The sequence below is a fragment of the Saimiri boliviensis genome, chromosome X (assembly GCF_048565385.1).
Source record: "Saimiri boliviensis isolate mSaiBol1 chromosome X, mSaiBol1.pri, whole genome shotgun sequence".
Lineage (NCBI taxonomy): Eukaryota > Metazoa > Chordata > Mammalia > Primates > Cebidae > Saimiri > Saimiri boliviensis.
Window position 1 is genome coordinate 69,844,585 of NC_133470.1, and position 9,784 is coordinate 69,854,368.

General features: G+C 37.8%; 1 pseudogene; it reads left to right on the forward strand.

The window, feature by feature from the left end:
• Positions 1–746: 746 nt before the first annotated feature.
• Positions 747–9,477, forward strand: LOC120366610 (selenoprotein K-like; annotated as a pseudogene).
• The last annotated feature ends 307 nt before the right edge of the window (positions 9,478–9,784 follow it).

Genomic DNA, 9,784 nt, shown 5'->3' on the forward strand with positions numbered 1-9,784 from the left:
TCCACCAGATGTTGCTGTTTTTTTACCAGAAGCATTAATATAGAAGCAACATTTTACTTAGGATAAGAGGCATTTGGATTGGGCGGCTGAAGTAACTTTAGTATTAACTTTAGCTATTTTTTTCTGTAATTATTAATCCTATTACACATGTGATAATTAGGAAGAATATTACAGTAATTGGTAATTTCCAACCAGGATTCCACATTGTGGTTGCCACAGTATATAGTCCTACTGCAAATAGTAGAGTGAGTATAGCAATTTCTCCAAGTGTGGTGTAGTAAATAACTTCCATTAAAATTTTTACTTGGAAGACATAGAATTTACCTTTGAGGGTCTATAAAGTTACAAATGTGAGTCCATGGATAATCAAAATCTCTTTGTAAATATGCATCCAAAGAAGTTCTAATAGCTGATGGCGAGTCTTGAAAGCAAATGTAAAAGTGACTGAAATTATCTATCAAGGTAGGAGTGAGACTGAGTAGGATGAGTGGCCCTCACTCATTTACTTATCTTTTATGATTTTCAGCTTATGATCCTCTATCTCTTCACATTCATGTCCAGGACATTCGTCTGGGCTGTCTGGGACTGCTTCATCAGCTTTCCAGGCTTTGATTCATGCACGATGTATCCAGGAGTTGATTCCTGTAACTTTTACCACCACTGACGGGGTTAGAAGAATAACAGTGTAAGACTCTCACAAGCTTAGGCTTAGATAATGAGAAACAGAAGGGAGAGTCTTTACTAATATGAAATCTGCTGGGTTAAATAAAGGTGGTCTTATTTGCGGGGGCGGGGGTGGACTTCTGCTAGTTGTGTTTATTCCCGTTGGAAGTAAGCTAGATAGGCTACATGCTTAATCAATTTTGAGGTCTTTTGGTCTAATAAAAAATTCTTTGTAAGAAAAGAGCATCTATACAGCATTTTGGAAGAGCTCAGAACTAACTTAAAGGGATATTGTTTATCCACAGTAAAGCCACGGGAAGATGAGTGACTGAAGTAAGTTTCTTGGAACAGGCACCTTATGATAATATTGTTTGTTTTCTCTATTCTTTTTGGAGGACTAGGGTCTCCAAGGACAATGGAGAAGATACTGTAGGCATAGCTCTTTTGAGACCTTTGTGATTGTTGCTTTAAATGAAGGGCCATTGCCACTTTGGAGGTATTTAGGTAGACCAAAGTGGGAAGTTATTTATTAACTAACAATTTTATTACCTTAGATGCCTTTTTGGTAAAGGATGGAAATTCTTCTACCCAGTTAGTAAAAGTATCTACCCACATCAGGAAGTATTGGATGCCCTTTATCTTTGGCACGTGGGCAAAATCTATCTACCAGTCCTCCGCTGGGTAGCTTTCCATTCTTTGTGTTTGAGAAGGAAGGAGATGTCTGTTAAGGGGATTATATTTAAGGCAGACGGAGAAGGTTAAAAACCTGTTTAATTGTTTTTATTAAGTTCTCCCTTGAAAACAATCTCTGGGCACACTAATAAGTTTTACCTCTTCCAAAGTGAAAAGTTTGGTGAAGGATCCTCAAAGCCGTTTCACTGGCTGGAGGCTAGAAAGTACTTTGTCTTTCCCTGACTGCAGCCACCCTGAGGTCTGAAAACTGTACCCTCAATAGATGGCCCATTCTGTCTTTGCAGGAGATTACTGAGGCTTAATTTCTCTTAAGTACTGAGGCTTAATTTCACCTTCTCAGATGAGAGGGGCTTTGAATATGTTGAGACTCTGAGGCTTTCTTGCCACTGACTCGTCTGCCTAATCAACTAACTTGTTCTCTTTGACTATCTCATCTGTTCCCTTCTGATGTCCCTTAGAATGCATCACTGCTATTGCCGGGCGCGGTGGCTCAAGCCTGTAATCCCAGGCGGTGGCTCAAGCCTGTAATCCCAGCACTTTGGGAGGCCGAGGCGGGTGGATCACGAGGTCGAGAGATCGAGACCATCCTGGTCAACATGGTGAAACCCCGTCTCTACTAAAAATACAAAAAAACTAGCTGGGCATGGTGGCGCGTGCCTGTAATCCCAGCTACTCAGGAGGCTGAGGCAGGAGAATTGCCTGAGCCCAGGAGGTGGAGGTTGCGGTGAGCCGAGATCACGCCATTGCACTCCAGCCTGGGTAACAAGAGCGAAACTCCGTCTCAAAAAAAAAAAAAAAAAAAAAAAAGAATGCATCACTGCTACTTCTTGTGGAAGAAAAACTGAAGATAATAACCTGTTAATTTTCAGATGGTATTTTAAAGGGGATCCATTAGCAATAAAAGAGTGTCTTTCCTTCCAAATGGCAGCAAGAACATGAAGAACTAAGAAAGCGTATGTGGACTCAGTGTAAATGTTAGCTACTTTTCCCTTGTTCAATTCAAGTGTTCTTGTAAGAGGTATCAGTTCAGCTAGCTGAGCACTTGTGGCTGGATAGAGGGGTGCAGTTTCAATAACATTGTTCAGACTGACTACTGCATATCCTGCCTTAAGAACGCCTTGCTTTAAAGGAACTTCCATTTGTAGAGGGTCCAGGCTGGATTTTCCAGGGAAATTCCCTTGAGATCCTCCCTGGCTGCTTAGGTGTCTACCACTACTTGTTCACAGTGATGTTCAGGTTCCCATTTCTTTGGGAGGAAAGTGGCTGGGTTTAAGTGAAAGCAAATTTTTAATTGGACTGCAGACCCCTCTAACAGCAAAGCCTGATACTTAAGGATCTGGCTTTCTGTTAAACAAAGGCTGCCCCTAGAGGACAACAATCCTGCTACATTATGGGGGAGTATAAACAGTTAAGCCATTTTCAGGGTTAATTTAGTGGACTCTGGTACCAATAGGGGCACCATAGCAATGGCTTGGAGGCATGTTGGCTATCCTTTAGCCACCAAATCAGATTTTTCACTCAGGTAGCCCATTGGCTGTTAAGTTGGTCTTTGGGCTTGAGTTAAATCTCCCAGGGCCATTTTATTCCTTTTTCATACATAAAGATTAAAGACCTTCCCGGTGGGAAAGCTGAGGGCTGGTGCCTTTTGCAAGTCTTGTTTTAACTTGTTAAAAGCCTTTTGGGCTTCAGTTTCCCAGGTGAGACAATTAATTTTAGCAACTTGAGTTTCTTTTATGAAGTGATAGAAGGGTCAAGCTATCTCACTGTACCCAGTACAAAATCCTGTAATGTCCAAAAATACTCATCGTCGTTTGAGAGTTTTAGGGAGGGGAAAAGAGAAAATTGGCTTAATCTTTTCTTCCCTTCATGCTCTAGTCCCTTAAGACAATACTAAATCCAAGTACTTCACTGAGGTTTGGCAAAGCTGGGGCTTAAATCTTGAAACTTTATATACTCTGTTGGCCAAAACATTAAGAGCTTCAGTGCCTTCCTGAGGAGCTTCCTCAGTTGAGGCACAGATATAAATTTTATCTAAATATTCCAAGACCCTGGCCTGACGATGAGAAAATTTGAAGGGGTCCTTTGACAGTACCTGTCCAAATAAGTGCAAATGGTCTCAAAATTGCTGTGCATTTACTGTCCATGTTAAATGAGCAATTTATCCAGAGGGGTCTTCAAAAGTAAGCAGGTATTGAGAGTCAGGATATAATGGTATACAGAAAAAGGCATTCTTTACATTTAGGTCTGTGAATCATTTAATTCCCTCAAGTATTTGAGTCAGCAAAGTATAGGGATTAAAGACCACCAGATGAATTGTGACTATGGCCTCATTAATGAGGTGGAAGTCATGAACTAGTCTCCATTTCTCACTGGGTTCTTGTACACCTAATATTGGAGTATTGCAGGGACTGTTACAAGGATTGAGGAGGCCCTGCATTTTTAGGTAATTAATAATTGCTTCTAGCCGTTTCCTAACGTCTGGCTTTAGGGGATACTATCTCTGGTTAGTAAAAGGAGTGAAATTCTTAAGGTGAATCCAGACTGACATAGTGTCTATGGCTCAACCTATTCTTCATTGAGTTGTTCACACTTCTGTATTAATATTAGCTTCCACCAGGTAGAGACAGAGTTTGCCCTGTGTAATACGTTTGTCCTTTCACATTAGCTGTCCCCTAACTGGATCAGAGGATAAGAAGGTGTGCTTTATTAGTGCCTCTCTCAGCCTTTCAACAAAGTCAGCAGGATTCTCATCTGCCTTTTGTTCTATCAGGGATAGCTAGGGTAATTAAGAGGTTTGACCCTAGTTATTTATAGGCCCTCCAATATGCACATTAAAAAGCATTTCTTTTTCTATTTATCTGTGGTGTCATTTCAGTTTCCATTCGCGTTGTCAAAAAGTACAGACTGCCTTCTTCCTTCTTATTGGAAATGGTAATTCCCCTATTTTTTCACCTTCCCTACTTTTTCTTTCCTTCTTTCTTCTTTTTTTTTTTTTTTTTTTCTACTATAGGAGACATATTGCTTATCTGTGAATTTGCCTGCTGCCCGCAGAGCTGCCTGTTTTTTAGCAACAGTTAGGATTTTGCTTAGGAGCAGCATAACATCCTTCTATGTGAGGTCAAACATCTGAGTTAAATTTTAGAAAGCTTCTATATACCTATCTGGGTTGTCAGAAAATTGGCCTAAGTCTCCTTTTATTTGCCTGAGGTCCTGCAATGAGAAGGGAACTTGAACTCTAGTGACATCACCTCCATTGTGCATTTCTTGTAGGGGTAAGAGTAAAGTTGGGGCAGTGGGGAGTTTTGGAAATGATGGAACTGGAGGAACTGATGGTGTGTTTAGAGGGGACAATCAATAGCTGCCTCAGATGGCCCTTGCATAATTTGATTCCTTAGTTCTGGGCAATTATTCCCTATGAGACTGTCTGATATGACTGCTAGAAGAGCTGGGTTGATTGTGTAATACTTGTAAAGGTCTAGTAAGAAGGCCATGCACTTGTGCAAAAGCAGAGTTTCAGGGTCAATTTACTCTCAGTGTTTAACAATACTCTTGCAGGCTGAAATGGTTAGAAAGGTAGGGGAGACAAAGCATCCCTCATTCCCCTTATTTATTTGGAATGGCCCAAGGTAGAGAAGACAGTAGGCATGTCCACCAAACTATTTTCCCTCCTTGGTTCCCTGGGACCCAACATTCGTCAAAGGCTCTGTCCATGGATTTAGGTGAGACCTTCACCCTTGGGTCCAGAGGAGCTAAGTGGTGGAATTAATTACACTTAGTCATGCAACTTTAGTCCTCCATTGGTGATTTCCTTTTGAATCCCTAGACTTGTGTAATCTGTGTTGCTCCCCATTAGATATATCTCAGGAAAGACCATAACAATTGTTCTCCATTAGTCAAGCTGTTTCCTTGATTAGTTTTAATGTGGGTACCTGGATGTTTCAGTTGAAGGTGCTGTATTTATTTTCCTATTCCATTTCTTCTTGTAAAAGCCATGCACACTAGCTGCTTCTAGTTGGTCATCTTGGCAAACTCCTTCCTGCAATTTATTCTTAAATGATTCACAGCAAGTGCGTGTTTGCAGGTTCAAAGACATATATACATGGAGAATGAGAAAGATAAGGCAAACCAAGTAAAATTTTAATATTTGAATCATCTAGATAAAGTGTATGTGGTACATTTTTGGAGAATTTTACATCTTATAATTCTGAAATTATTTTCATTTAAAAAGTTAAATGTAATAATGAATAATAATTTATTGTTAATATGTATTTTAAATTTTGTAATCACACATGAATGCACATAACATTTGAAGAGAAATGTATTATTCATTAACATATGGTACAACAAAAAGAAGTGGTAGTAATTCTATTGTAACTTCAATTTTCTGGTCTTCCTTTTAAAATATTAAAGCAGTATAGTAAACCTTTCCCAAGTTGTATATAATAGTAAGGATAACAGTAATTTTCCATGATCATATCTGTTTTTAAAACACAGTAATTCCATATGTAGTTATTACAAACTGCTGATGATTTTATAAACATATTGGAAATGGGATTCTTGCCTCTCTTTCCCTCTGTTTTTTATTTCCTTCTTTTCCTTAGTAAAAATTTACCCAACATGCACCAACCACCCAAAAGTGTGTTAAATATAATTTGAGAAGTGGAAAAAGGGTACAAAAAAGTCACACAATGAATTGAGGGAAAAGAATGAAAGACTACAAAGTAAAGGTTATCGTGTGTGTGTGTGTGTGTGTGTGTGTGTGTGTAAATGTGTATAAGTGTATATATGTGTATGTGTATACATATATGTATACACACGTGTACTGTTGAAATAATTACTCATTTTCTAAATTAGAACATCAAGTTGTCACTACAGGAAAATGGTACTATCTTAAAATTTAAGAAGTAAGTTGAAAAGTTAATTGGGGCAAAATAAATATAATGTTTAGTTTACTACTTCTGAAAGTAATTTTGTATTCACTTTTCTATAAAGTGCTATGCTTATTAAATACTGACTACATGAAAAGGCACTGTCTGGGCAATTTGGCAGACTTGATACGCTGAAGTAGTTTACAGAAGTGTTTTATTTTAATTATCTATGGTTTTTGATGGTGTTCCCTCTGAGGCAGACATCTCACTTTAGTGCATTTCAGGCATATGAAGTGCAAAGGGGGCTTATGAAGTCCAATCCATAGACAGGGAATAGCAGCTATGTATTTTATTATAATTAAGTCATAACCATAAAGACAATTGCAAAGGAAGGTGCAAAAGTTCTGTAGCTCAGGGCAGTGGTAAAATAGGCACAAAATTTACATACATTTTTATGAGACTATTTACTCTTACTCATTAAGAACAAAAGAGCTTATTATAACAACTAGTACAAATCACCATAGACTAAGACAGAGATTAACTCTGACATCTTTGGCCTTTTTGAAAACAAATATATTTAAGCACTAGGTAAATCACTTTCCCTTTAAAGTTCCAAGGGCCTTGTGTTACAAGATAAAAAATATATATTTAAAATTTCCCTTTGTATGTGGATGCTGTAAATTCTTTTTGTTTGCTTTTTGAAGAGTATCTGTTTTTTTTTGTTTGTTTGTTTTTGTTTTTGTTTTTTTGTTTTTTTTGTTTTTTTTGTTTTTTTGAGACAGAGTTTCGCTCTTGTTACCCAGGCTGGAGTGCAATGGCACGATCTCGGCTCACCGCAACCTCCGCCTCCTGGGTTCAGGCAATTCTCCTGCCTCGGCCTCCTGAGTAGCTGGGATTACAGGCACGTGCCGCCATGCCCAGCTGATTTTTTGTATTTTTAGTAGAGACGGGGTTTCACCATGTTGACCAGGATGGTTTCGATCTCTCGACCTCGTGATCCACCCGCCTCGGCCTCCCAAAGTGCTGGGATTACAGGCTTGAGCCACCGCGCCCGGCCGCTTTGAAGAGTATCTGAAAGTGAAGGTTAAGCTGCTTTCAAACAAGGATAAAGTGGCAGACTAAATTTAACACCTAAATTTAGATAAGAATCATAGCAAGATGGCAAAGAACATAAATCTTGTCTTTCTAGCTTTCTTTGCTCTTTTTTATGTCCATCTCTTATTCCTACTTTTTTCAGTATATTATATAGGACAGCTCTTTCATGGTTTTTAATGTGAATCTAAAGTCATTATTTTAAGTTTATTCTTACTCTGATATACAAAATATGTTACTCTCTCGGGGCAATTTGCCTTTTACTAAACAAATGGTATTGTAAAAATAATTATGGAAGTCATCTGCGTTGTTGTTTTTCTTTGCCACTTAATTAGTTTATGACTCTGGATACGGTCCCAGCCTCATGTGAAACTTGAACCACATTGGTTATTATCAGTGAAGATCATCATACCTCAATAAGTGAAGTCATATATAACAATGTTGGGGGTATGGTTTGCAAAAATCATGCAAGTAATTTGAAAAGCACAACCTCTAGGATCCACTTTTCTCTATACACATATATATTTTTAGTTGAGAATCATTACACTAGAGAATCCTGAAGGCAGTTTTTCCACCAAATTTATAGTCACTGATGTTTGCTAATATTCATACAGTTGGGTGTCACTCAAATGCTGATTTGTGACACAAGAAAAATGCAGAAATGCAAATAGGAGTGGCATTCCTGTAGGGGAGTCTTAAGTCTGTTCTGATGTATGAAAGCAATTATTCCATTCGGTATGCTATTTATTCAATTTGTTGATGGTAACAATAAACAATAAATATTATCAGTAACAAAATGATTGTCATACTTTTCTCAACTTATTGTGATTCACCAGTGAATACTAACAAAACTACTACCATTTAATTTGTATGATTCTAAAATTCAATTAATCTCTAGGAGTAAGGTTTTCAATTTCCAGAATAGATCAAAAAGGAAAATATTTGGAAGCAGAGAGTTGACCTGGTATATACTAAAGCACTCTACACTGGTACTCCCTGAATTGATGTTTGCATAAAATTTTCTATGGCTATGTTGGAATAAATTAATGAAGGTTTACATTTTATAATCCATGTGTTTTACAATTTTTCCTCTCCTTTCCTTGGTTTAAATTACATGTTTGTCATTTGTTAGTCTTGTAATTCTGAACAAATATCTTTACTCTCTTAACCTCAATTTCTCCACAGTAAAAATATGGAAAAATAATGCACATTTCATACAAAGTTGCTGCAAAGATTAAATGAGGATTCATTTATACATACATCATAGACTCTAAATTTGAGGAGTTAAATTAAAGAAAATGTAAGCTTGGCAAGGAAGAAGTAAACTTTGGATGTAAATTCCAAGGAAGTAAGTGTTGGGTATATCTAGGCAGGACCAGAATTCATCATCACTCTAAGTTAAGGTAATTCAGGCATGAAGATTGACAGAAAACAATAGGCATCTACACAACTGATGTGTTATATATATATATATATACACACACACACAGATACACTCTTACCCACATACTTAATCATGTATCACCTAATAAAGGGGATTCATTTTCAGAAATGTGTTCTTTGGCAATGTTACCATTGTGCAAACATCATAGATACATTTAAACAAACCTAGATGCTATATCTTACTATATGCCTAAGTTACATTATGTGGCCTATTATTTCTAGGCCACAAACCTATACAGCATATTACTGTATTGAATACTATAGGCAATGGTAACATAGTGGTAGGAATTGGTATACCTAACAATATCTAAACATAGAAAGGTACAGTAAAATGTGAGATTATAATCGTATGGGACCACCATCATTTATGTGGTCCATGATTAACTAAAATGCAGTTATTCACAGTCACTCCGAAGTGGGGAAGTTGGGCAAGATCACTTACATCTAGAATGAACACATGCTGGACAGCCGAAATCAGTCTTCATGGAGATTATTTTTGATAACAGATTTTTTCTGGGGAATAGCTGAATGTGTGGTTTTATTTTTCAAAACTCTGCTTCAGCAGGATGTAGAAAAAATAAGCAGCTATGGAAACTCATCTGATTCCGGATATGATGGTGGAAGTGGGCCACCAGGAAACCCTCCCTGAAGAATGGGTAGAATCAATCATCTGCATGGCCCCAGTCCTCCTCTAATGGCTGGTGGATAAGGAAGGTAAATGTCTGCTCTAAGAAGCAGATAACTGGACATGAGCATTCATAGCAGAAGGAAACCATCAAGAAGTGGAAGGCTGACCATGCTGAGCAGTAGATAAATGTGTATGTCTAAACAAGACTGCTCTGTGTCCTCACAGATGAATGAAGTCATGCTGGGAATTCCCTCTTCAGGGAACTAGCCTGACTGACTTGCAGTTCCATACATGTACATGTTGGTCTCATTACCTTTCTGTATAGTTTATTAAAGTATTAATATCGTTTTAATAAGTAAATTTTTACGTTGCACAATGGACTCCTCATCTTTATATC